The 26,189-nt window shown below is 34.5% G+C and overlaps 1 protein-coding gene across 7 annotated transcripts in view; it reads left to right on the top strand.

The window, feature by feature from the left end:
* LOC109864021 (protein tincar) overlaps positions 1 to 26,189 on the top strand; it is a 65,007-nt gene that overhangs the window by 13,975 nt on the left and 24,843 nt on the right. For 4 of the 7 annotated variants that reach the window (XM_020444810.1, XM_020444811.1, XM_020444806.1 and 1 more), the window contains exon 2: positions 23,895 to 23,978. The gene's annotated coding sequence lies outside the window, so the exon portion shown is untranslated. Of the gene's footprint in view, positions 1 to 5,515; positions 5,573 to 23,879; positions 23,979 to 26,189 lie in introns of all 7 variants that reach the window. The other 3 variants (XM_020444808.1, XM_020444807.1, XM_020444809.1) reach the window with 3 other exon arrangements.

The following is a 26,189-nucleotide window of genomic DNA, read 5'->3' on the forward strand; positions in this document are numbered from 1 at the left end:
TTTATTCTTCAACTTTTTACTGTAAAGTAAATATACGTTGGTATGAAAGTTTACGTGCGATTTCCATGACATATGTTTTAAACATTTGCTGAAATTTTACAAAAATATTGTGCAATTTAGCGCTGTTATAAACATATATATATTTTTTATTTATATATGTGTTACGTACACGCGCACTCGAAATATCGATTGAAACACTCCGATATACGTAACATCAATAGTAAGTGACACGTAACATATCTTATATGTTCACAAATGTGCAAAAGTACGGATAACAAAATAAAATAGTGCAGGTACACGTTAAACAGCAATAAACAAATCACTTTTTTAACGACGTGTGAAAACACATGAAGAGTATAAGACAAAATTATTTCGACTTTGTGATAAAAGAAACAATATTTTTGTATCGACAATATCTTGTATCTATATAAGTCTTAAAAATTCAAAAAGTTTGTGCTCTGACTTAAAGCATGTATATATATACAATAATCGGAACGTTTAATATTATTCGCAAAAAAGTTCATAATTAGCGTCTGATAAAGTAAATAAATCACGGCATTATTGAATTCGCAAATAGACTAATAGAGATGCAAATAGATTAAGAACTACGGAATATGTAAATTTTGTATTTTGGAATCACAGAAATTTGTCCACCATTTGTCCAAAATTTGTTCAAGTATAATGAATCAAGTTATAGATATACTGATATAGCATAATGAGATGAAGCTCATATATAACTTACATACATATAAACGAAATTGCACGTGATTGTAACAATAACATCTAGCTGTTGACTCATTTTTAGTATGAATTGCAGCGTGATTAACGTTATGTAATTGCAACAATAATTATGATGAATTTAATCTTTAGCGTGTAGCAATATTTGAATCTCATTCGCGGTGATTACCACTAACGCGAGGTTGAACTCGAAGACAGGCAATGAAATGCACCACATATGAAATAATGTAAAATTACCATTAAAAGCGCATCAAGTTAATAATCCAGCGGCTGTAAAAAAAAAAGTTATATCTTAAAGAAAGAAAATAGAAATCGCGCACACACGATGTAACGAGATCGAATGTAATAGACATTAAAAGGAACGTTGCGCTATTTTCCTTCCATTCATATTTTGTTTGTCAAATGGAAACTGGTGAGCGCGTCTGTGCTCTCGTCGATATATTGCCTTCCTACCGTTTCAAGTACATTTTTCCCGGATGTGTTTTGCTTTCTAGAGAATCGGCCTCGCTGTGCGTTTACTTGACAATTCCATTACCGGGAGCTCTCCTGTTAGCGGAAAAGCAGGAGGACGACGCGTGTCGTTCGATTAATCGAAAATAGATCGTCGACGCACTGAATACACCAACGATTGAAGTTATATCGCCGAGCACACGGCTTCCAATTCGCGTTTTCCCAAACGAAAACTCGACGAGTCGCGGTTGAGTTTTCCTGCGGTAATTCGTTTTTCCATGAGTTGACGAGCTACGCGATGCGCTCCGATGAAGCCATGAGTGCTTCAACGTAAAGTAACATTTAATGGCTTGCGATCTATATGCAAACTGCCTCCGAACACTTTATAAATTGCAGTTATAATAAACTTTCTTTTTTCCCACATTTTCAACTCTCGTTATAATTAAAATAATTAAAATTTTCGCATATTATTTTTATCAATTTTTAATAAATATATTTATCTTGTATATATATTGTGACATCTTCTTGTAAAAGTTGCGCAGTGCTGAGATTTCGGAAAGAATCGGCGAAGATGATTTATGTCTCGATAGTTGCAATGTTTCTAGCTTGTTTCCGTCCGCAGAGAGATTTCTCGCAATCGGCGCGAGCACATAGCGCAGCCATAGCGAGACAAAATAGAGAAAAAGATGTATATTTATATTCATGAAAAAGCGACGTTGTGTCACATCGTTGTCTTTGCATCTCTAGTTTGATGTTGGGAGAAAAAGAAAATCGCGCGCGTGTGTGTAAACGCGAAAAAGACGACGATGGGGGACACACGACTTCTTTCCTCTTTTCCCGAAAGACTCAAACGTGACTCAGATGAAAAATCGTATCGCCACCTTTTGTCGTTCTCGCGAATTACGTACGTCAGCGAGAAAAGCGGTTTATGTAACGTCTCCGAAATGTTTTCTACGAAGACGTGGCACACTTACCAATACAGTTCCCTCGTATATGTGGCCGCGCCAGCAATTTTATCCGGTAAATATCAAAACAACTATCTGGAACAACTTTATACCACAGATTTTAGCGATAGCAAAACAAATGTCACGTGTCAAATTTTATCGGCGTTTAAATAAAAGAATAGGAAAATATCAGTGTAATTTCGTTAACGTAAGTGCTGAACGCGAAAGAAGAAATGAACATAAATATGCTTTTCACTCTGCAATTCAATCTTTGTGTAATTTCGGTAAATACGAGATTCATTTAGTGTCTCATGAGAAGCGAACAGGAGGGAAAGATATTGCAGATAAAAATATCAAAATTTGTACGTGTACAGCCTGAAATTATTTGCGCGGAATGTTGTCGATTAAAGAATCTTGTATTTTGAATTCAGGATAGCAATGTCCTTGAACACCGCTGATCTCGCACGTCGTCGCGGTTTCTCGAATTCACAAATTGCGCGTCAGTATAATTCGGCGCGAATTTACGGTCGCCGCGTATCGAGCTATTCTGGGGTGTGTATGCGCGCGACCGTCCAAACACGAGGCGAAAATGGAGGTACGAAACGTACGGGAATTAACGATGTACGGCGTGTGTGCCTTCAGCGAAACGCAAATAGCAACGCGAACGCAGCCTGTCGAGAGATTCGCTCGGCCTGCAAACGTGTCAAACTCGTCGTCCCGAGAACGATCCACGTGCGTCTATATACCGTTCGTCATTGACACGCGCGCGCGTTGCCGTGCAATCCACGGGATTACACATCGTTGCGGGGAGAGAAGCACAAATTTAATAGGATATTGATATTTTTATTCGTATGCTATATCGAATGCCACAAGAGAGTGTCTCTCTTTCAATAGGTTTTTTTCTCGAAAAAATATTCAACGTCGCGTGTCGATGCGCATTGGTCCGATAAATATAAATATGCGGTCTATGTAATAATATAGCGATAATTAACAGACAATCTCCAATGCGTTTCTTTCGAGATATTCTATCTTTCATACGTCAAAGAATTTGACGTATGAAAAAATTGTTGTAGATTGTGCACTAATAAAAAAATACATGTCAGAAATCTGTGTTCGTATGTATGCGCCAACATTTCTGCAAAGAAAGAAAAATAATCCCCATGTATAAGAAATGTCATAACAGATAATGAAGAAAGAAATTAATGTTTTTCTTTCTCAGTAAAATCTAGATTAATGATTTTCTTTCTTCGAAAAATAGACATTCTGCAAGAAGAGAAAACAATCTCTTTTCTAATATATCACAGAAAAATATATAATATTGTACTTTGCGCGCGCTTGTGCAAATATAAAACTATAATTAAATGCGAGTAAATTTCTCTCGTGAAGGACATTTACCCGAACGAGAGCTTAGTCTTTATCATTACTTAGAGTAATGAAGTTTGGAAATGTATCCACGCGTGGATAATTTGACATGACTTTTCTTCTTGCTCTTTCTCTTTTTTCTTTTTTCTTTTTCCTTTCTGAGACTCTTGAATACATAAATAAATAGCTACGTAGCTTCTAAATTTGATTCTCATAATTAAAAAATTTGATACACATTTATAGAATCATTGAAAATTAGATCTATAAATATGTAACTGTATTTATATGAAATATATAAATGTACCAAAAAGAAAGAACTACAGATACATCGAAGTTACACAAAAGTTGACAAGAAACTTAAATAATTTTGTTTTAATTTCCAGTGCGCGCGATATATTCACTTGTACTGAAACATATTATAAAGCGCATGTAAATGTTTCGAAACTCGTATAATTATACAAGTAGATACGCGGATCGGCAAATTAGATGTGTCCTAATTGATCCGCGCTTACAGTGCGGGTCGGTAATAATCGCGTATGAACTTCAACTTTGATAAGAAGAGACTTCGTCGATCGAGATGCGCTCGGTCGCGCCAAGGCGGTTAATTAATGTTCTCGGATATTTGCGTCGTGAGACAGAATGCGATCGATAAATTTAGGACGACGCGCAAATCAGTTTGCGTGTAACACAAGATTGTCGGCAAACTGAGCGAAGGGTGCCGAAACAGATAAAGATATATATATATATATTTAGAAACTACATTCTCTAAGACAAAGTTATTGCAATGATGGATTTAATTAATTATTGATATTTATTTGGGTTGCAATTGTACATACAAAATTTAATATCGCTATATATATATATACACACATAAATTGGATACTTAGTTTAGATACTTATAAATATGTTATCTTATAAATATACATACAAGGTGTCCGCAAAGAATGAAGCTAAACTTATATTATGTGTTAATGAAATCACTTAGATGAACAAAGTTATAAACCATATACATATTAAACATAAACTTATGTCCAAGAAGAGTTTATAGAATTACAAACATACAAAGATTTATGAGCAGAATTTCTAAACTCATACCGAATCGCTGACTCAGAACAGTTTACATATCTTGATCCATATACGGATTTTATTATAATAGTTCTAATAAATGTTCGATCATTCTTCTTTCTGCAAGATTGCAGATTTTTATTCGTCGAACTCTATGACTGTCTTAATAATAGCAATTTCTTTATTTTAATAAAATCAGGTGGCTTATCTGTGCGAAAACTTGTGGAGTGCGTTAATACGTGCCGTTAATTAATTAAGGACATCTTTTTTTATTAGATAAAAAAACGTGTGTCGGATAAGATTTGGAACTCTTTCTCATTTTTCGAATAAGTTTTTTTTCTTTGTGCGATATATCAATGTATAAAGAATGAATAGCAGAAACTTTTATTTTTGTATTAGACTTATTAGAAGATCGATAACTTCTTCAATTCCGCGGAGTTGTATTGCTCAATTTTCCCGCCTTTATTTCACTAATGCTGCACGTGCATGTATCGGCTTGTGTCGATGAGTTTGCAAGTTCTGAAACTATGGAACAAGATGCTTTAAACTGATTGCGAATGATGTGCTGCCATATCATGCTAACACGATATAGCAATCATCTTGCTAGTCGCTTCACATTTAATATAACTGTGTGTAATGTTGTTTCTTTCTCTCTCTCTTTTTATTGTACATTACATTTTTTTATATTCTATTCAAGGAACGCTTCGGCACATAACAATGTTAACGTGACATCAAAATTAACACAAAAATACATATATATGTTAATTCTGATGTTATATTGTTATAATTGCTTATGTATTTCTTGCTTCACTCTGGTTTCAAACCGTTGTTCTTTAAAAGCTTATAAAATTACTTCTTGTATAGAGAAACCAAACGCTCCTGCAGTTTTCTCTTAAATTCGCGAAACACCAGGCGTGTTTACTTCCTATCTAATAAAAACTTTATCTCGGTTTCAGATCCGTGTGTTGTTCACTATATATGTGTACACGTACGCACAGACGGTTTATTACTCGGTAAGTTTATTATCCTCAGTTAGATTATACATTACAAGAGAGTGTATGAACGATGTATCCTCTCATCTTTTCTGCTATAAACGTATTAAAGGACATGATGTTCCGGTCTTATCTCTATATTTCCGTTCGAGTTTTTGTATTTGCGCGGTAATTTGTGAGGTCCACATGCTGTTTCGAATGCAATGAAAATTGCAAGAGACGGATGAGCGATTCATAACCCGAGTCGCAACTTTGCGCAGATAAGAGAGTGTATGTGAGTGAGTAAGATATATATATATTCCTCTCTCAGTTGAAAATGGAGGCTTGGAAATGCGGATAAAATCGAGTTAACTCATAGCCCCGGCGATCTGCTGCTATTTACCGACGCAATCGTTCGTAACTCGAGCATCGTAGGGAAAATACGAGCAAGTTCTTGAATTTGAGTAGATAGTCGAGTTGTAACGAGAGACATCGCTCGAATTGCCGCGCATACCTCTCTCCGACTCTGGGATCGATATCACAGACGATCGTGCTGAATTGCCTTCCTTATCCACGGAAAATTCTTCGACAAACTTTTAATCTACTTCCCCGAATGAAGCCCGATCCTCATTCCGATCAAGCTTCAATCGCCTTCACGCTTTCTTTTTCTAATGCTTTTTTCCGTCTAATATACTAATGCACGCTGTTGCTGTTTTCGATACTGCAGCATCATCTGATACGTATATATATATATATTCGCGAATGCTTTTTATTCCACGCGAAAACGCAATTAATCTCAGGATTACAGGCCTAATGCTAGCACAAAGCAATATAGCAGTAACGATTGTCGCAAAACATTTAGTCTTTTAATCTGAAATGGTGCGCTTTAAAGCAAATTATATACTGAAATTAGAACTATCACTCTTCTTAGTAACAATATGTTTTTGTAGTAACAATACTTTTCAGATCAGGGGAAAAAAAGAAACAGAAAATATGATTTTAATTATTTTTTTATTACATTACTGCAGATATTAAATTACGTATTGCGAGAAATAATTTTGATAACATTTAAAATTGTTTTCTCATGAATTTACACTCGCGCGTTTGTGAAATGTTCAGACTTATATACTTGTAAATATATGTAGACACACTCTTTTATTATATTAAAAATATTTAGCATCCATAGGGACAAGAAGACAATAAAAGTCAACAAAAAACATTCTCTTGTTGGTTTGTCTTTCTTAAATCATTTTCTGAATCATGTGAATATCCAATATATTATCTCGGAATGTTCCGTAATATCGTTATTGACGCGCAGATGCGCTATTATGTGGACGAGAAATAAGATGCGCATAAAATCATTTGACTCTTCAGAAATACCGTACAACTTTGGATTTTTTGAAGAAAAACACAAGATAAAGTCTATAGGAGCATCTTATCAACTCCATAGGAAAGGTCCCATCTTTCCGGTCGGCGATTCCGCAAAGTAGAAACCACCCCTTATTTCCTCCGCTTTCTCCCTCATCTTTTCTCTCACCGTCGAAGAAATCGATTTTCTTCCGTCTAGGAGAGCGATATAGTCACTCTCACGAAATAGTCACATTTATCCTAACAACTCCCAGCAGAATTGTTGAACACTATCGTGCGACACAATATATAGTTTCGAGATTTTAGAACTGACAACACAGATGTACATATATCGTGATATATATTGCAAATCCTACCAGAAAAAAACGTGTGTAAATAATCACAATCGATTCTATGGATCTTGATTGTTGCCGCTTTTATCTTGACGCTGATTAGACGTTTCTTGAATGTGTTTCCCGATTCATATTGTGCGAATCAAGAAGCACGGTATTGCTTTGCGCCGTACGAGCGCAACTTCGTTGCGCGTGTCTTCAAAAACTTAACTAAAACAAAGTCACGTGACTTTAGTCACGTGTCTTTAAAAACGTGACCAAAGTAAAATCACGTGACAGGAAAGAGAGAAAAAACACGCGGTGTTTCTTTCCTGTCACGACTACAGTCACATAATTTTACTTTAGTCACGTGTTGTTTTTTCACTTCTCCCTCTAATTATTTCTTTATTTTGATTTTCATGTGTTATTTCTGAAATCTCTCTAATGTGTATTATATGACTTGGCGGGGTCACTGACCCGGCCGAGCGACCTTGGAGAGGTCACTGACCCGGCCGCGCGGCCTTGGTGGGAGGGGGGTCACTGACCTCGGCCGCGTGATCATTGCGGGGTCACTAACTTTGGTCACGTGATTACGGTGTATATGTGTGTGTGTGTGTGTATTAGGTATGTATAGATATAGAATATTATATATAATATATATATATTTTTTTTACTCTTTTTCCTGTCACGTGACTTTAGTCACGTGTTGTTTTTTCATTCTTTTCTCTTGCTTTTATTTTTTGAGTTTGATTTTCACGCGTTATTTCTGACGTCTCTCATATCATATGTGTATTATATGGTTTGTAAGACGTTTTATACCAGCTGTCATCGCGGTGACAGGTTGTGTCCACTGACACTACACGTTAAAATAAAAACAATAATATCGTGCACGTAGCACGCGCTTGTGTTGTGCTAGTATTCTAAAAATTGATATACAGTTTTTGATTAGTAATTTGCACGCGTAAAATAAATGATTTTAATTATTCGCTTAGTGCAAACATTTTCAATTGAATAACGCGCAATAATACTTAGTGTTAAAGAATATATTTCTTTTTGTTGATCAAATATTCCTTATAATATTTTTTTCTCAAATAAGTTCTATTTATGATTAATAATTTCTTGCACGATTTTATATCATTGCTATAAATTTAAAAAGATAAACGATAAACGGGTTGTTTACAAGAAGCTAAGAACACCATTTGCTCGTTGCAAAATCGATTTACTCAAGATTAGGGGAATAATTTATTCCTTACACGAGATAGCTAAGAACATTAATTTTTATAGTGTCAACAAAGTGAGTAAACAACAAAATAAACATATAATAATGATTCGATATTGGTGATAGATGAGGAAGAAGAGATCTTTCGATGCGATAATGAGAGATTTGAAGAAGCAAGATAGATATACATTATGTAAGATGTAAGCTGCAGGACGTTAAATGTACCAATGATCAAAATTTTTGTTGCTAATAAAATCTATGACTTCACAGAAAAGCATTAGAAGAAATCTGATTAAATTGGTTCTCGAAGACCAAGCAAATCGAAAATTAATTTAATATTATAAAGTCTTATATTGTATATCGTATTATTTGTTCTACAGAAAAGAGATAATGAATTTTTTCAAATTTAAGAAACACTTTAATATTATTGTTATTTCTAAGATGCCGAACAAATTATGTTCGGGCGACCGAACCATATTATCACTTATAGACATCTTTTTCCGTATTATAAGACGGATTTCTATCTTGTGCATGTCACGCGTCAAGAGGAATCGCAATTCAGCCTTTCAAATCGATTTTCTTGAGATTAGGGTTTCTTCTAAGCCATCTTTACCCCAACTACACTCACTTTTCTGTACGAATCGTGGGGAACGCAATCTCTAATAACATATTCCACCGCATGGTGTTCTTCGATCTCACTATCAAAACGAGTGCTTTTGAGAACGTAATATTGTTTGCGCTATAATTTTTTTCTTAAGAATTTATCGCAAGAAAAGTTCGATTACTTGCTTGAAACTTTGCTCTTTTTGCAGAGCAAATTGATTTTCTTCAACCGCACACTTGGTATATTTCGCAAACAGTTCCTTAACTGCGATGTGAATGGTAAAGTTTGCAATACAGCTTCTTTCTCATGTGTGCTTAATTGTCTATAAATATATTAAACAAACATTTTATATCTACTTTATCCAAAGTTTGCAAAGAAATACGTAGAACATATCAGGCTGCATTGCAACTGCGAGAGCGTCGATGACTTTATTGCGTTTGATTCGATTCTCGCAGTCGTGCTGTAGGATATACGGGAAATAGACACTTTCTCTATCAAGCGAGAATGTATTCTCGGACGCGCGCGATACTACAGTCGATTTGTTCCACCCCAGTAGTAAGTTTTCTTTGGAATGAGAGAGAGAGATTGTAACAGAGTGATTTTATATATCAATTTATTTTATACACGACAATTGATGCTGTATATATTTGTTAAGTTCTTATTTATAAACGACGCTGGAGTTTACTTTTACTTATTTTAATAAAAAAAAGTGACTTAGTCACATTTGGATATATTATTTTATGTGAATACCTCTCTCAATCACACGCTTTTTTTTTTTTCTTTCCTTTTATCGCTTCCAATTAGAGAGGATCGATGAAAAAGCGAAAGCGATTGCAACACACATTGATGTTTCTCGCTCAGACAGAAAATTACGTGGACGTGGATATTGCACTCTTTTCTTTTTTCTCTATATATGTGTGGCGTGTTAAAATTAAATACACTCGCAATTAATCTCGCATTTATGAGGTTGTCGCGGAGAATCGAAGGGCGACGCGAAAAGCGTCGAGAGAGCACGGAGGGAACGGGAGGGTGAAAATTGTGTACACGCATTTCTATATATATATGTATATATATATTCGTGATGATACTGGGGCGAGGGATGTCCTGTAGCCATGGTGACACGCTGACTCATAGGACGAGCAACCGATGCCCGGAAGATGGTGCGTGGGAGTTGGGTGGAAAATCCTTCGAAAGATTCCCTGCAACTTGATCTATTATTCCGCTCGAAGGACGTGGGTGCTTGTGATCCGTGCAATGACCTTGGCAATGTTAGGTAACCTCGAGGAAGCTACATCACAATGTAGAGAAGACTTTTTTCCTTCCGAAAGTCGTTTTTCCTTTTTATTGCGGAATATAAGGAAGGATATGTTTTCTCAAGAGAGTATAAGTTAACACATGATATACGGTCGTACGTCTTGTATATATTCTCGCGCGTTTGAGTATCTTTACAAAATTATAATTAATATTTTAATATTTTTTAATATTTTTTATCAGGGATATGTTTAGCCATTCAAAATGAGCCATGTTTGCAGCATATTCTTGGTAATACGCAAGATATTCTTCAAATGTATGCATTACCTCTATTATGCGAATAGATAGGAAAGACGAGGGAATATGATAGAAAGTGGCTTGAAAGTCGGAGATTCTTTCGGTAGCGACGTAACGAAGATAAAGCGATATGCCTTGAAGGGTCTTGTCTGATCTCGGCAGTCACGCAAAGTATGTGCTAACGATTTGGAAAATACATCTTCGTTGCATTTTATGAAGAGCGATATGTGGCGAGAAAGGACTAATTTTTTATACAGAAAAACTTCAGTATCACGTGTGGAAAATCACACACTGAGGGAAAAACTATCTTGAAACAAAAAAATTTTATTTTACTCAAAAACTAATTATTTATCGGATGTTAATGATGTGCTTACTTGTATTCAAAATTTAGTTTCTTAATTTAAGTATCTATTACATGCTTATATGTATAAAAGCATATATAATTTTTATAACCAACTATTTTTACATTTTAATTTATATTTTAATTTTATAATATATTTATTATAATGCATTTTTAGTTAGAAAAAAAGTTGAAGATTTTAGTTTAAAAAAAAAACAACATATTTTAATTAATAAATAACAGTGCTATTTTATGAAAACATTTAAACGCAAAAAATGTACAGATTTAAATAATAATGTACTCACTATGTAATACACATATTTATTTAAAATTAAATACTTTTGCTTAAACAAAATAAACAATTTCTTCAATTAAAAGCGAGAAAGAGAGAGAGAGAATTTCAAGAAAATATATTTAGTTAATGTAAAACTTTTCCCTTAATGTAATAAAAAAATCGATAGAATTTTAATAATTACACTTAGACAAGTGAAAGAATTATTTTTATTTATTATCTCGAGATTAAAAACATTATTCGCAATTTCCTCAAATTTTTAATGTTAATATACATTTCAACATTGATATCAATAAACTATCATTGAAACAGCGGTAGAAGATTTATTATTTTCTCTCAATCGGGGAAGAGATACTTTCACAATAAATAGGGCGTAAGTTCAACAGAGCTGATCATCTCGGAAAGAGAATGGAGATTTTAATCTATCTTTACTGAATGTTTTTTCGCGATATGTAGAGCACCGATGGATGTTGAAAATCATCATCACAGTGTATGATGAATGCAAGCAATATCGCGGCTATGCCTCGCAAAAACAAAAGAGCGGGATCGCAAAACCGTAAAGCAAAAGACTCGTCTTTCTGTTCTCGGCGGTCTTTCTTCGTTCTCTTCGAGTTTTGCCGTTTTGAAAGTCTCTGAGATATCGAAGCGTTGGATATATACACTCCTTTCACATTCTCTGCCGAAATAATGCTAGAAACGGTATGAAAGAAAGAAGAGATATTACTTGAATAATAATCTCAGAGGCCTTTTACCTAACTTATTCGCTTCTAAGAAAAGAGAATAAAACACGAAAAAAGACAAAGGAAAAGGTTTTGGCGAAAATACGTCAAAGTATCTCTTCAAAAGAAATCACGAAAGATCGCTTTGATTTCACATTCTTTGCTACTGTATAGTATTAAAATGTTAGTAACTACTATTTCTCTCGTAAAATCTGAGTACTTAATAAAAGTTATATTATAATGTTCGAAATTACGACATCGACTTATTGTTGAACTTCTAACTCGTAAACGCTCATTTTTATGATACAAAATTATCAGCTTTACGTTTTTAAAGTAAAGTTCAGCATTTCTTGTCTGAAAAATCGCGCGTTTTGTTTGCATGTACAAAGTTCATTAATGTTTTTTTTATTTATAAAGATTTCCAACTCGCTTTAAGACATGTAATGTCGAGACTCATCTTGATGACAAAAATAAAGACATCTACAAAAAGAAACATAATGTACGTAATGAAAACAAGAGTGAAAGGAGAAAAATCTTCAAGATTACGTAAAGCTGCGAAGGGAGAGGGGATAAAAGATGTAGTGGATTTATATCATTTCTTCAGGATTCTAGCTTTGATATAAGATTTTATTATTTCATGAAAGCCGTGGACAGGACAAAAAAAGAAAATCCGCATGCCGTTCGAGAACGACATGAAAGACACAGGCTTTAAGAAGATTACGTAAAAACTAAGTTACACATACAAATAATTTATTTCTTTAATAAATATATATATACGTGTACAGACACGCGTGCGCGAGTAGTTCAAATAAATCTTCGTACAGTGCGATTTAGAATGTTTTTAGATGTATAATTTTAAAAGAATAATTAGCAATGATATTTATGTTATTATTTTTATTTATGTTTATAGTTACAGAAATTGTACAAAAGTCAATAAATAACAATTTTGTCGACAGTTAACTAAAAATTTATGGTTTAATGTAAACAGAACATAATTGAAGCAAAGAAAGAAATTTTTTCATATACAAAAAATAATGTATCAAAACAAATATCAAAGAGTGTTGCAGATAATTGCGTCTTATTATAAGGAAACGTTTTTTATTTTAATTGAGTACACAAAATTTAACACTAGATCTACGAAATTCTATATTTCAATTTTTAAATCTCGAACTCGACGTGATATCATTTGTATGGATTGTGATGACTTCCAGGCATCCTCTCGAACCAGTTTGAACGCCCGGCATTTAATCCGGCTGCGTTTGTCACGCGTGTCACGCGCTTTACAGCCCCTCACGCTCCGGCAATTCCCTCTCGTAACGTTCAAGATTCAAGGAGGTCCGCACCACACTCTTCTTATTGTACTTGTGCTACTCTCTTCCTTAGCTTTATTCACGTGGGTGACAGAGCGTGGCAAAAGAGGCAAGACAAAGAAGGGATGAACGTTTAACCCTTACAATTCGCGCGCGAAACTCTGAGGCTTGAAATTTTGCGGAAAACGAGCTGCGCATTTAAAAGGACTTCTCATCCATATCTCGTTTCGACGAAAGTAACGCAAGTTTGATAGTGCTTAGAATCTAATCTCTCGAAAATGCATTATTCTACGACGGATGAAGCGATATGATTCTTTGCACACATTCAGTGTGTCTGATGAAATTAAGATACATCTATTAAGAATATCTAATATATTTTTGAAATTCAAGCGCCACAATAATTTATATAAAATGTGTTCGAAAATACGACAAAAAAAAATAGCTCACGCAAAGTCAACTTCATTCTTTATTAGAAAATATTGCTTGCAGTTGTTTTACCTATGATAATTGATTTCAAGCCGACTTCGAAAGTACAAACTCGCCTTTAATCGCCCAGAAGTTGCACACAGCTCACGCGACTCGCAATCAATCATCATTCTGATAGCTTTTTTCTTCGCACCTTCGGCGCGTCAAAATCTACAATTACCGCGCGAGCGTGAGTCCGCATGCGAAGCACTCTCGCGACGAACGTAAATGACGGTTAAGAGACCGGAATGTCGTTGCGACAGCGGCGCGAGCCTTCGACGTAGAAAATAGATTGGCGTTTTACGTGCATGTGTACGAAAAGAGAAGAAAAGAGGAAGAAGATTGTCGATTTTCTTCCGGACTATCTAGCTCGCGGAAATCGACCTGGGGCTGGGACAAAGAGCCGCCGCCCTCGGCGGGAATGACGCCGCGCAATGAATCATCGATTTAATCCCCGACGGATAATCCACCGATGACGAGAGACCGCGTCGCAATTTTATAATCAATTAAGAAGACAAGCGACGCCTCCGTCGCTGAAGGAACGAACCAATAGGATGGAAGTAAACGAAGAATCCTTTGCTAATGAGTCCATCGTGAAGCGGGTTACAAGCGTGCACCTGAACCACTCCTTCAAGCGTCTAGTCTATACGCGTGTAGAATGTACAAGACTCACTTTATATTATTTTAACGAGATGATTAATAAAGAGCGGAGATAATTCGTTATATTATTCGTCTACTTAAATTATCCGTCCGGTGGTTTTTCAAACGGATGAGAAGTTCTCTCTCTTTAATCATGTATTAAATACATTAGTTTAATAATTTACAAATTATTGTCATTATTTAAATACTATTTTTTTCAAATTGTTTATTAGTTTGGAAACATTAATAAAATAACGTTACATCTTTATACTTTTGACGTGAGAACAGCTTATAGATTATTTCCTGAACTTAATGTTTTTAAAGAAATCAGACTTGAGATATGTTCAAGTATTTAAATAAATAAATAAATAAATTAAAATAAATTAAATTGTTTTGTCCACAATGTGTGTGCATATTTATTCTCGAAATACGGTCTGTATATATAGATTGTATAGCTCTTTACCATGCTTTTCAGACTTTTATTGCAACTCACTATTTTGTCTGTTTTTTGTCCGTCATGCAACTATTATTCTGGAACCGTACAAAACTTCCACTACTTATCGGCAAATTAATCGCGGTTTTGTTGTAACGCCGCCACGGAAAGTTGTGCAAATATGTGCACGCCATATCTCCATGCTTATCGAATTTACAGAAAAAACATCAGACCGATTTTGAAAACGATCCGCGGCGTAGCGCGTCTTTAATATGAAGTTCGGAAAGTTTTGCAAACACATATTGGTCGCGATTCTCAATGTATGTACTTACATATTACATGTTCTGTGTCGAACTGCATATATCTCATAATATACATACACTTCAGTACGCAACGTTGAGATTGTAAATCGTCGGAAATGCGTTACCAGCTGTTTCGATAACGATATCGTAATAACGTCTAGACTCCGGTCAGACTGCCGGGACGATATACGCGCGAGTTGTTATCGCGCGCAACTGTCTATGTAATTTTAGAACGCGATAATGGTTCTGCCATCTTGCATATAACGAAATTTCCGTGCAACAATTTGCGACAATTTAATCACATTTGAATTCAAATTGATAGATATAAACAATGTATTATTTAAAGATTTTTAGAGATCTGACTTTCGGGATGTCAATGTGGAAAATGTTCAACTTCACGTGCGGTATTGTATTTTTGTATTCGCGTGCTCGAGTTTAAATTGCACAATATCTTTCCTTAGTTTTACAAGTATAATTGAATTGTATTTTGTAAAAAGGTTTTAGAGAAAAAGAAGTTTTTGTAGTGATATAATATTTTGTACACCAAGTTTTATACAGAAAGAACTTTTTGTATTTTGTTAAACAGGTTTTAGAGAAAAACAATTTTTTGTACTAAATCAATTTTTAATTTATTAATTTAAATACAATGCGTTTTGTGCGTGTACTTGGCGCCTGTTCTTAACTTTTTTTTGAAAAGATAAGTTTCTCGAGATATACATTTTGTATTTTGTAGTATTATTTAATTTGTAAAACAAGTTTTATAGAAAAATTTTTTGTAGTATTAAATCAATTTTTTATTTATTACTTTTTAATTTTTTATTTCATAAAGTTAAAGTATATAGTTTGTAGTTATTTCGTGCCAAGTTTCAAAAAAGTTTATTAAAAACAGTTTTATCGGAAGTGTTGCCGGCGTGAAATTACTACGCCACAAGAAATATTGTTGAAGCGATCGGTACTATCGGAGATGTTGCCGGCGCGAATAACGCGAACTACTACCGTGCTTCTTGATGATTCTCTCTTTTTCTAGCTTACACTTTCTATCTTTCTTTCTTTTTCTTCTGTCAACGCGCTCGTATACATATATGCCATCTGTTAGAAACTTATACGAACATGCACATTACGAAGGCACACAATTTTGTCCCACGACGACGATGACGATCATGACGTTTCTGAACGTGAATTTCTCACTTTAACTTACTTCGAATTTTAATCGTCGCATATCTCCAAGTCAGAAGTAAACAAAAAAAACGCAAGAATACTTTTTTTTTTACTTTTTCAACGCGAATCAAACGAGACTATAAAGAAGTCAGTCAATTCAGTCGTTATTCAAAAATGGCTGATTAAAAATCTCCCCTCTACCGAAATGCCTGATTTTCGCGTATAAGAAACACAGTGTGCTCGCGCAGTTCGAGCGCCACTTCGTTGCGCATGAACTTAACGCGAGGCACTACCGTGCCTCTTGATATCCTTAAAATATCCGAGTAACTGGATATCGACAGCGTTATACAATTGGATCGCGCGAGTGATTCATGCCGACGCATTGTGCCGTGAAATCACGTGACTCAGGCATATCACTCTTTGCAGAACTTACAACTCAATAATCGACCGACCCTTTCTCGAGTCGCAAAGCGAGTACTACAACAAGGAATGTAATCGTATTGTTCGTAGTAGGTATCCTAAGAACGAATCTCCATTGGTCGGGAGGGACGGTAAGTTGCAACTCGTGACCAGGCAATTCTGACATCCGCCGGTATCATCAAATTCGCATCTCCAGTATTTTCGTAGTATCAAACAAGACTAATCAGAAGAAATTTTATTAACGCAAAATTTGAAATGTCATTAAAACGTTAAATTGCAATGTAATTTTAACACACATTTAACTTTTAATGAGATTTTACTTTCACGTATGTGAGGATTTGAAAACGCCGCATTGCGACATTGTAGCGATTTTAGTCAACTTTTCTTTCTTTATATATTTTATCTAGTTTCTCATCGCGCACACACGAAATAAACACAAAATATTGATATTTCAAGTTATTTGAACTTCTTTGCTTTATTCTCTCTTAATTTCAGAACGTTTTTTCCTTCGTTGACTTATTTTATTTTAGACGATCGTTTTTTAAAAAAAAGCGAGTTCTGCGGAAAAATGCTCGCCGTCCGGAAAGTCGTCGAGTGTTAGAGTGAACTTGACCCGGCTTATCCCATGGAAGATTCCTGTTTCTTTCTTCTTCTCTTTAGTTGCAATCTCGCGCGTACAAGAGAGACAGAAAGAATCGAGAGCTCGGAAAACGGACGCCTCGAGTGTGCCTGAAAACACTGCGCCGGCAGTTTCATGCGAATAGCGCTTCTCTCTCTCTCTTTCTCTCTTTCTCTCTTGCAGACCGTTTATTTTGCTCTGATTTTAATTTTCATTTACCACGGAAAAATTGTGCTGTTGCCGCTCTGCCTCTTATTTTCTCAAAATTATATAGCTCGTTAACATCGTCCGGTTAACTTGAATAATTAGCGTTTACCAGAGAAAACAGAAAGTTAAGTCGAATAAATCTCGCTGCGCAATAAATATATGAAACTTTTAATAGATACATTTTATTCGACTAACAGTGTACAATTTTTGCGCGAATAGAGGAATAATTAGCGCGTCGTGTTTTTATTCAGGTTTACAGCTTGCACTTTTTTAACTATTTAGAAAAAATGTGTGCGCTTGTTATTTTAATAAAAATAAAAAAAAAATAATATATATAACACAATATATATATAAATAATAAACACAAATATATATATATACATATATATTTGTGTTTATTATTATTATATTATATATTAGTATATATTTTATATAATATATTATATATTATTACATTATTATTATATTATTATTATATATTTGTTTATTATTATTTGTGTTTATTAAGCGTTAAGCCTCGTTGCTTTCTCTCTTTGTCATCTTTTCATAATTCTTTTACATTTACAAACGATCGAGTTCACGCTATATCAACCACCTTAATTTCCGAGTTCTTGACTCGATTTGCGGATTATATTACTTTAGAATTCTTTGGTTACGTTACAGTGACACAGTTTAAATGTAATTTCGGCATGCATGTCTGCAGAGAATAACGTTAATAAGATCTACGAGACTAATTTTCGTTTTGCTATTTTCAGGTCTAACTTTCTAACGTACAATATTCTCTACTATACAATCCCATTTTTTCCTTCTCGTTTTCTAATTGCTGCCGCTTTTTTCTTTATATGGCGGAATATTTTGATTTATTGTATAGAATTTATATCGGTCACGCGTGCAAAAACGCAGACAGCGTTAATGGAAGTTAATGTGTTTGATTATTTTGTGAAACAAATATCTTGATCGATTGTCAAGCTTCAAAAAACCTACCAAATTTCACGTCAAAACAGATGTGAATAACAAATGTTTGTACATTAAATGTTAAGTACACATATTGATTATGGGCTATACAGATATAAAGATGATATGCAGAGAATTATATGATTTATAAGATATGAAGTAAAAAGAATAAACACGCGCAATTGTTACAACAAATTATATTTATGTTAGTGTATAGCACATTGTACCATTATTTTGTAATAATGTTTGTTTCACTTTTGCTAAAACATCGTAAGATAATTAACGTCAGTTCTACTGTTTTTTAACGAGCAAGGTTGTGGATGCTATTATCCTTGCATCATGAGAAGGATACTGGTTTTAATTAAAAGAAAGATAGGATATATACATATACATATATATATATATATATATATATATATATATATATATATATACACTTTATGAATTTTATTGTGTCAGAACCAAGGGAGTAGAAATTATTAGTACTTTCTAACTGCTATCAATTTAATGTACAAAGAAGTAAAAATATTAGTAAGAAATTATTGTATAATTACAAATATTTCACTCATCAGTGAAATATTATAATTAATACTAATTATTATTCTATTTCCTATTCTATTATTTTTTAAAATAAACTTCACTACCGACTACTAATTTAGCGTATGAAATCCTGCACTTTCGTATGTAACCAAAAAATCGAAATACAGAATGACACTCGCAGGAAATATTCTCGATTATATCAACGTCAATGAGCGCGTCGGAAGTGAAGATATTTCGATCGCAGTGGTGTGTCAAGTTCCGCTGAGTAGAGTTGCAATTAACGCAAATCTGTCACGTGTCAAAAGACATGCATTACATAGTAAAAAGGGGCAACAGTTAACCTCACAGAATGACTCTCGAGTGTTTCGAGAGAAATAGAAGGGCTTCAAGCGATGGGTCGTGACGGTAAGGGCTCTAGAATTATCACGCACCACTCTCATACATGCGTCTCGAGACTCTTTTGTACGAGACTCCTTTCTCCGTTCCCGTGTACGTACATATATGCATTGATCATTCGCGATACGTACGTGCGCCATGAAACGACGATTTGTGAGACGCCCACAAATGGATAACATAAGTAACTATCTCTCCAGACCAGACAATACACATTTCTCCATTAACTGGCGCCCTTTTTCCTGTCTATTCTTCGCACGTTCTCAAAGATCTTTCGGTAACGCGCCTAGAATCCGGCACTTTAGACGCGAAGTGCATTCTCGATCATGTCTAATGCGTCCGTGACGAATGACATTCGACAGATATTTATACTGCGAAGTATAAGAACTAAAAACAGATATATTGCTTCGTATATAACTAACTTGCAAACGACAAAAACAATTGTGTAAAAATCAACATGTGATTATTTATATGTGCGATTTCTTTGTCAAAAGAAAGAATAAAAAAATTAGTATTATTTTGCAACCTTTTTATTTTATTCATATATGAAGCCGCGCTATTCCAGTAAAAATAATATAAAATAATTTTTTGCAGAAGGGGGGATAACAATCGGGAACGAAAGAGCGCCACTTTACTTCGTTCGGTTGAATTCAAGCAGTAAGAGAAGACGAGAAGCCAAGTGAATTAAAAATGTCCGTTTTCTTACGAGCGCCCGTAAAAGCCACATTTGCCTAACCATACGAAAAAGAAACCGAGGAGTTAAACCCGATTTATATTCGGCTAGCATGGCAAACAATCTCAAAAACTTCTAACCGCATCGCACCCTCGCCTCTGCTCGTATCCCTTTCTGAGAGAATTCCGAATCAGCGGTTCCCGCCCCCCCCTGCGGAGCTTTAAGCTCTGCCTTTTCCACCCCCTTTGCCAACTTTAGGAAATCTCTCAAAATCAGTCTCTATTTCCTGAGGGCGCTTCTTTCTTTAAATTGTAACGGCGCGTTGAGTTTGGCGCAACACCCGCATGTGGGAGAAACAGACGTCATGAAAAAAGACACGAAAGTGGGCGGAGGAGCAGAGACAAAACGATTGCAAGCTCGCGGAACCGCAAGCTCGGCGAAAGTTCAAAAACTCGCACCTGATTTCCGCTTTCGAATTTTCACGCTCTCCAGCGAGATAATGAACTTCCATGTTATATTTTGTCTTCCCTGGGAAATATATTGTTCGAAGAGAGTATCAGTTTGGACATTATTAGGCGTAATAATAATACAATAATAGAAGTTAACAAGTTGACTTCGTAATGTCAAGACTTTTTTCCTCAAATATAATATGTATACGTATAACGAGTATCTTTTTGTATTAGACATGTGATAACAAAGTTCTTTTTGGCAGTATTTATAGTCTGATCTTATATTTAAAATCATCTCTATATGCAAGTTTATATTAAGAAATTGTACAGGTCGTTTTATTTAGATACGAATTCATCATAAGAAATAAATTTAAAACGATCTTACAAATAAGATCCGAATACGAATATTAGTCTTTGAGTACTACTATACCTATATATATATATATACATATATGTATATATAGGTATTCGTAATATCTAGGAAAGATATATATATATATATATATCTTCACATTGTCTTACGATTTGTTTTTATTTTCAATCATGAAATTGTGTGCACATGTGTTCTATTCTATTTAATAATATAAATCTCTCTTTCCAAAGCTTTATCTGGGCAAACGATAATCCAACCTAATCTAACCGAAATAGTAGCTTACAAAAAACGCGGAGAAATGAACACAGACAATAAGGTAAGAAAAAATACGGCACAGCTTTCGCGAAAGAAGAAAGCCGCCAACTCGGCAAAACGGCCAAGCCTCCGAAATCAATCTCGACCTTCCATGTTCGAATTTTCACTCTTCCCAGCAAAATAATAGAACTTTCCGGATATTCTTTGCTCGCGCGCAATAATTCATCTAGAGATACCAACGCTCGCTATGTTAAAATCTCGGCTGCGAATTAATCACGATTTTCATTTTCCTACGCGCGGAAGCGATGCTGCGACAGAAGTGAACCTGCAAGGTTTTACATGCAAAAAATCGCGCGATGAATAATCTTTTAGCAAAATTTTCTCGATTCTTTTCGTTTTTTTTATTGTCACAAATGTCTCGTGAGTATTATGTGTGAGTAACGCGCGTGACGAAAATCACACGAACGATAAATCAGCGTCGCGCGCGCAAGCATTTTATTGAAGTGGACATTCTTCTCTCACGCCCGACCTCATGGGAGGAAATTTTTTACCACTCTGCGTGTAAGCAGCGTTCAGTTACACGATGTGACGGATAATTAATGCCATGAGGTGCGCACGGCTCTGATTTATTGCGAAATGATGTAATTACCGGCACGTTCAGACGCCACGCGATACGCAGGAATTTCGCGGAGGCTGAGATTGACCTCGGTAAGTCATGGCAATTTTCTGCGTGATTACTAAAAATCACACCGAAAAATCGATTGTCATTTTATCGTCACTTGTGCATATTTGTTACAATAGTTATATTTTTTTTTATACCGTTGTTCTCTTATGGAAACAATTACTAATGTATATTATTAATATATTCTCACATAATTTTTTACACAAAATATAATAATTTCAGCCACTTGTATCGTTATGAAAAAAGTACTATGTGATTAATATTCGTATTTGTGTGATTTAACGTTGTACATATTATTTTGCTGAATTAACTTAATGTAGATGTTAACTTTTGACTTTAATTGATTTAATCACGATTTTGATTTTCACGTATTATTTCTGACAATCATGAGTTTGATTTTCATTCGTTATTTCTGACACCTCTCATATGTGTATTATATTGTTTGTAAGACGGTCATGCTTTGTTTCGTTATTCTGTGTGTTGACGAGTACTGCGATATGTCAATCTGGTTTTCAAAGACATATGACTAAACATACTACAATCATGTGTTGTTTTTCCTCTTCTCCCTGTCACATGACTCTACTTTAGTCACGTTTTTAAAGACACGTGACTAAAGTACAGTCATGTAACTTTAGTCATGTAACTTTAGTCATGTGTTGTTTTTCCACTTCTCCTTCTCTTTATTTATCGAGTTTGATTTTTATGCGTTATTTCTCACCTCTCATATGTGTACGGTAACTTAATTTTGATTTAATTAACGTTAAGAAAAATATTTGCTTTGTGCGTGAAAAATTGAAAGTTCTCTCCGTAGCTCGGATATAGAAGTGTTATTGTGTGTGACATGGTTTTAAAACTCGCGCTTGTTCAACTTCTCGCCGTAGGTATTTATTCATATTATGCAACATGTTAATTCACAGGCGTGCTTTGTATGGCTCGAGGTTTGCCTCGAGAGATGAAATTAATGAACTCGTGATTTTACCTTCTTATACCGAGCCACACAAGCTTACGTTTTCCGACTCGGACTACCGGTACGTACAATGGCAAAACATCATTCTGGAAGAAAGCTCAGGTGGTGTGTTCAGACGGCGTAATATACGAAACTGTAATCAGTCTGATGGCGCTATGTTATCTTTCTCTTTGTGAAATTGACCGCTGAAAAGAATGAAGTGAGACAGGAAAACGCAATTGTTTCAATGTTGACTCGTAATGACAAGAATACATTAAGTATCAAATAATTTGAGAACCCGAGCAATATCCAAAGAATTACGTTTATAAGAGAAAATTATATAAAAAACAATTTCTGTTCTTTAAGTTTGTTTGGAAATGGTCTTAAAAATTATGTAAATTGTAGAAATTAAGTAGTTACAGAGTGAATTACGAATGCAGCTGCTACATGTGTTATTTTTATTTGATTATCGTGCGACGAATTTTTAGCACATACGCATGCGTTACAATAATGCGGTTTGTAATATATAACAAATATATGCGTATATATAACAAATCGTTTAACGTAATGCAAAGCGCGCGAATTGTGTAAACCACGTAAATGCGGATATGTAGCGTGTAATTAACACAAGCTTATCCAGACGTCTGCAAGTTCAATATTCGGTTTGTGTAAACACCAAATTTTATCGATCAACTAAGGATTCTCGCGAATCGCGTTAGCTTCTTCTTAAGTAGCATTCTTGCATCGAGAATAAACACGATAAACCGTACAACCAAGTAACTCAGCTAATCACTGTTTAATTGTGTTATTAATATGTAAAAAATATTGTACACAACACGCAAGCTGAAATCTATAGTTGAAACTTTCCAATGATTGATACTTATTGATTTTTTTTTCTAGTTGCTAATATTTTTTCTAGTTGTCTTTTTTCTAGTTGTTATATATTTTTTGTAGTTTTTACTTGATATTACATTAGGTTAATTTGGTTAAAAGTTCTTTAGGTGGCACTTTTGAGAAAAATTGGCAAGGTCTGTAAAGTGTCAATTATGACTATTATGACTATTTTACTCTACTTACTTTATAATTATATAAAAATTAAATTATTAATTCAATTTTACTACCTCATTCAGTTGTATTTGTTTCAGGTGCTGTCAGCGCCAAAGATGCTAGATCTTCGAATCAATTATTGCGCAGAAAAGAGATTTTAGAAACCTCAACAGAGTAATCTGGTAAGTTTCTGCTAAAAAACTTAAATATCAATTTTATGTTTGGAGAGTGTAAATTACCAGCGCTCTATAACGCGATTTATTAGCTAAAAATTCGGGAAAAGAGTACACAAAAGTTTTGATGATGTAAATAAAATACGATTGTAACATTTTTAATATTATAATAGAATTACACTATTTTTATATGTTTTATTAAAGAACTTCTATTAGAATAATTTATATATGTACGATGTGTAATTAAATTGTTAACACTGTTTATGCAGCCGCGAACTTTTTTGTCGTTTGACCAGGTTTCGTTATACTACATAGAACGAAAGTTTCAAATGAATCACGAAGAGGATTTTACGCTCCCAAAGGCGAGCCGACGAACTTAACGAAAGATTTTCGAAATCCGTTGGCGACTTTTAAGCGCAATTCTTCAACCATGAAAGCTAATTTCAAGAATCTTCTATCACTTCGATAATACCGAGGAAGTTAAAGAGCTATGTAATATTGTACTGTGAACATTTAAAACTTAAATAGTTCGTAGAGCTTTCTAACACTTTTTATTAAACTGGTAATTAACATAATTATATGGATACTGGCTACGTTACGCAAGCGTATATTTATGTGTATTTGTTTGCATTATTCTAAAAAATCTATATTTCAAACCAATTTATTATAAAAAGAAAACGTTTTGCTTTAATAAAAAAGATTTATGATATTTATGCTTGCTTATAGATATATTGTTTAAAGATAATTGGTACTCGAACATAATAATTAAAACAACAAGTATATCTTTAAACCTTATAAATAAACTGGTTAAATTATTAAAAAGAACTTTTGTAAAGTAAAAATAGTTTTAATTTGAATGTAGAAGTTTTTCAACTTTTAACATATTATTTGAGATATCAAGTAAAACCATGCAGTAATCTTTACTTTTCAACATTTTTCAATTATTATTACTCAATGTGTAGTTTATTATCAAATCTACATTATGGTTAATATATGTGCTTCTAAAGCAGTAGAATCTTTAAATTAAATTATGTATTTTGAAAGTAGTCAGAACAGTTTTTTGTTATGTCTCAAAATACGCGCGAGTGGAGTTTGCTGGTTTTGCAGTGACACTCATTTTATTTTGTAAAAACCTATTAAAGATGTTTAAACATCTCTGTACTTTAGTTTATCTACTGACCCGTGAATTTAAAGAAGCATTCTGAGATATCGAACATATTCGTTTTTTTCTGAGAAAAAAAAAAAGTTTGCAAAGAAGTAGGATTTCGTGGCTGGGTTATACGCGAACGGACTATAAATTCTCAGATCGTGAAACAGGAAGGCGAATACACGCCTCAGGTTCCTGATACGGTCACGCACGTGCTTCTTCGCACGCACCGTCGTCATCCGTTCCCTCCTTGAAATTTTATCGCGGAACGAATCCAACAAAAACGATCATAAAACTTTGCACTTTACAACCCTCGGATTCGGAAAGGTTGGTTGAGCGCGAGGGGCTGCGAAAGCTCATAATCAAATAGGATAACAGGTATAGGCGTGCTCGCGGTATTCTTCCTCAGTGAGTTCTAGAAACAGCGCGTCGTTCAATAAAAAAAAAAAACAAAATAGCCGCAAAATTAAAAGAACAGCTCTTCTTTCTTTGACATCTATCTCGAGCTATTAATAAAAGTAACACGCGCATTTTGCAAGTAAAGTAAGTTTTTGTAATGAGGCAGATGCAATCCATCACATTATAATATACGTATATGGAAGGCGAAATATCAAACAAATTATATTAACATTTGTTTTGCGTATGTTCGCGCTTATGTCAAATTCTTTTTAATATTTAAAAAAGGAAGAGATATAATAAACTTTGTTTTAATATTTTAGCATAATCATATTCAAAGTTTCCTTGGTTCCGTACAACGTGACTGTAAAATACCGTTGAGAGAGGAAAAAAGGGCGCGAATGGGAAAAGCCATGAGCTGCTTCTCGGGAAGGTAGCAGCGGGAAAGATACAACGGGAGAAAAGAATCTTCCAGAAGACTCAATGGCGCACGAGAGATAAACTGTTAGAACGCATTGAAACTCCCGCGTGGTAGTCGAGCAAAATGGAAATGACTCGAGTCGTTCGTGAGATAGAATTTTACGGTTCGGATAATTATTCGGGTAAAGGATGAGGAGCAATTGAAATGTAAGAAATCAGATCGAGTCGATAAATCGTGAGATCTATGAAATATTTGA

The sequence above is a fragment of the Pseudomyrmex gracilis genome, unplaced genomic scaffold, assembly GCF_002006095.1.
Source record: "Pseudomyrmex gracilis isolate BER0280 unplaced genomic scaffold, ASM200609v1 scaffold_16, whole genome shotgun sequence".
Classification (NCBI taxonomy): domain Eukaryota; kingdom Metazoa; phylum Arthropoda; class Insecta; order Hymenoptera; family Formicidae; genus Pseudomyrmex; species Pseudomyrmex gracilis.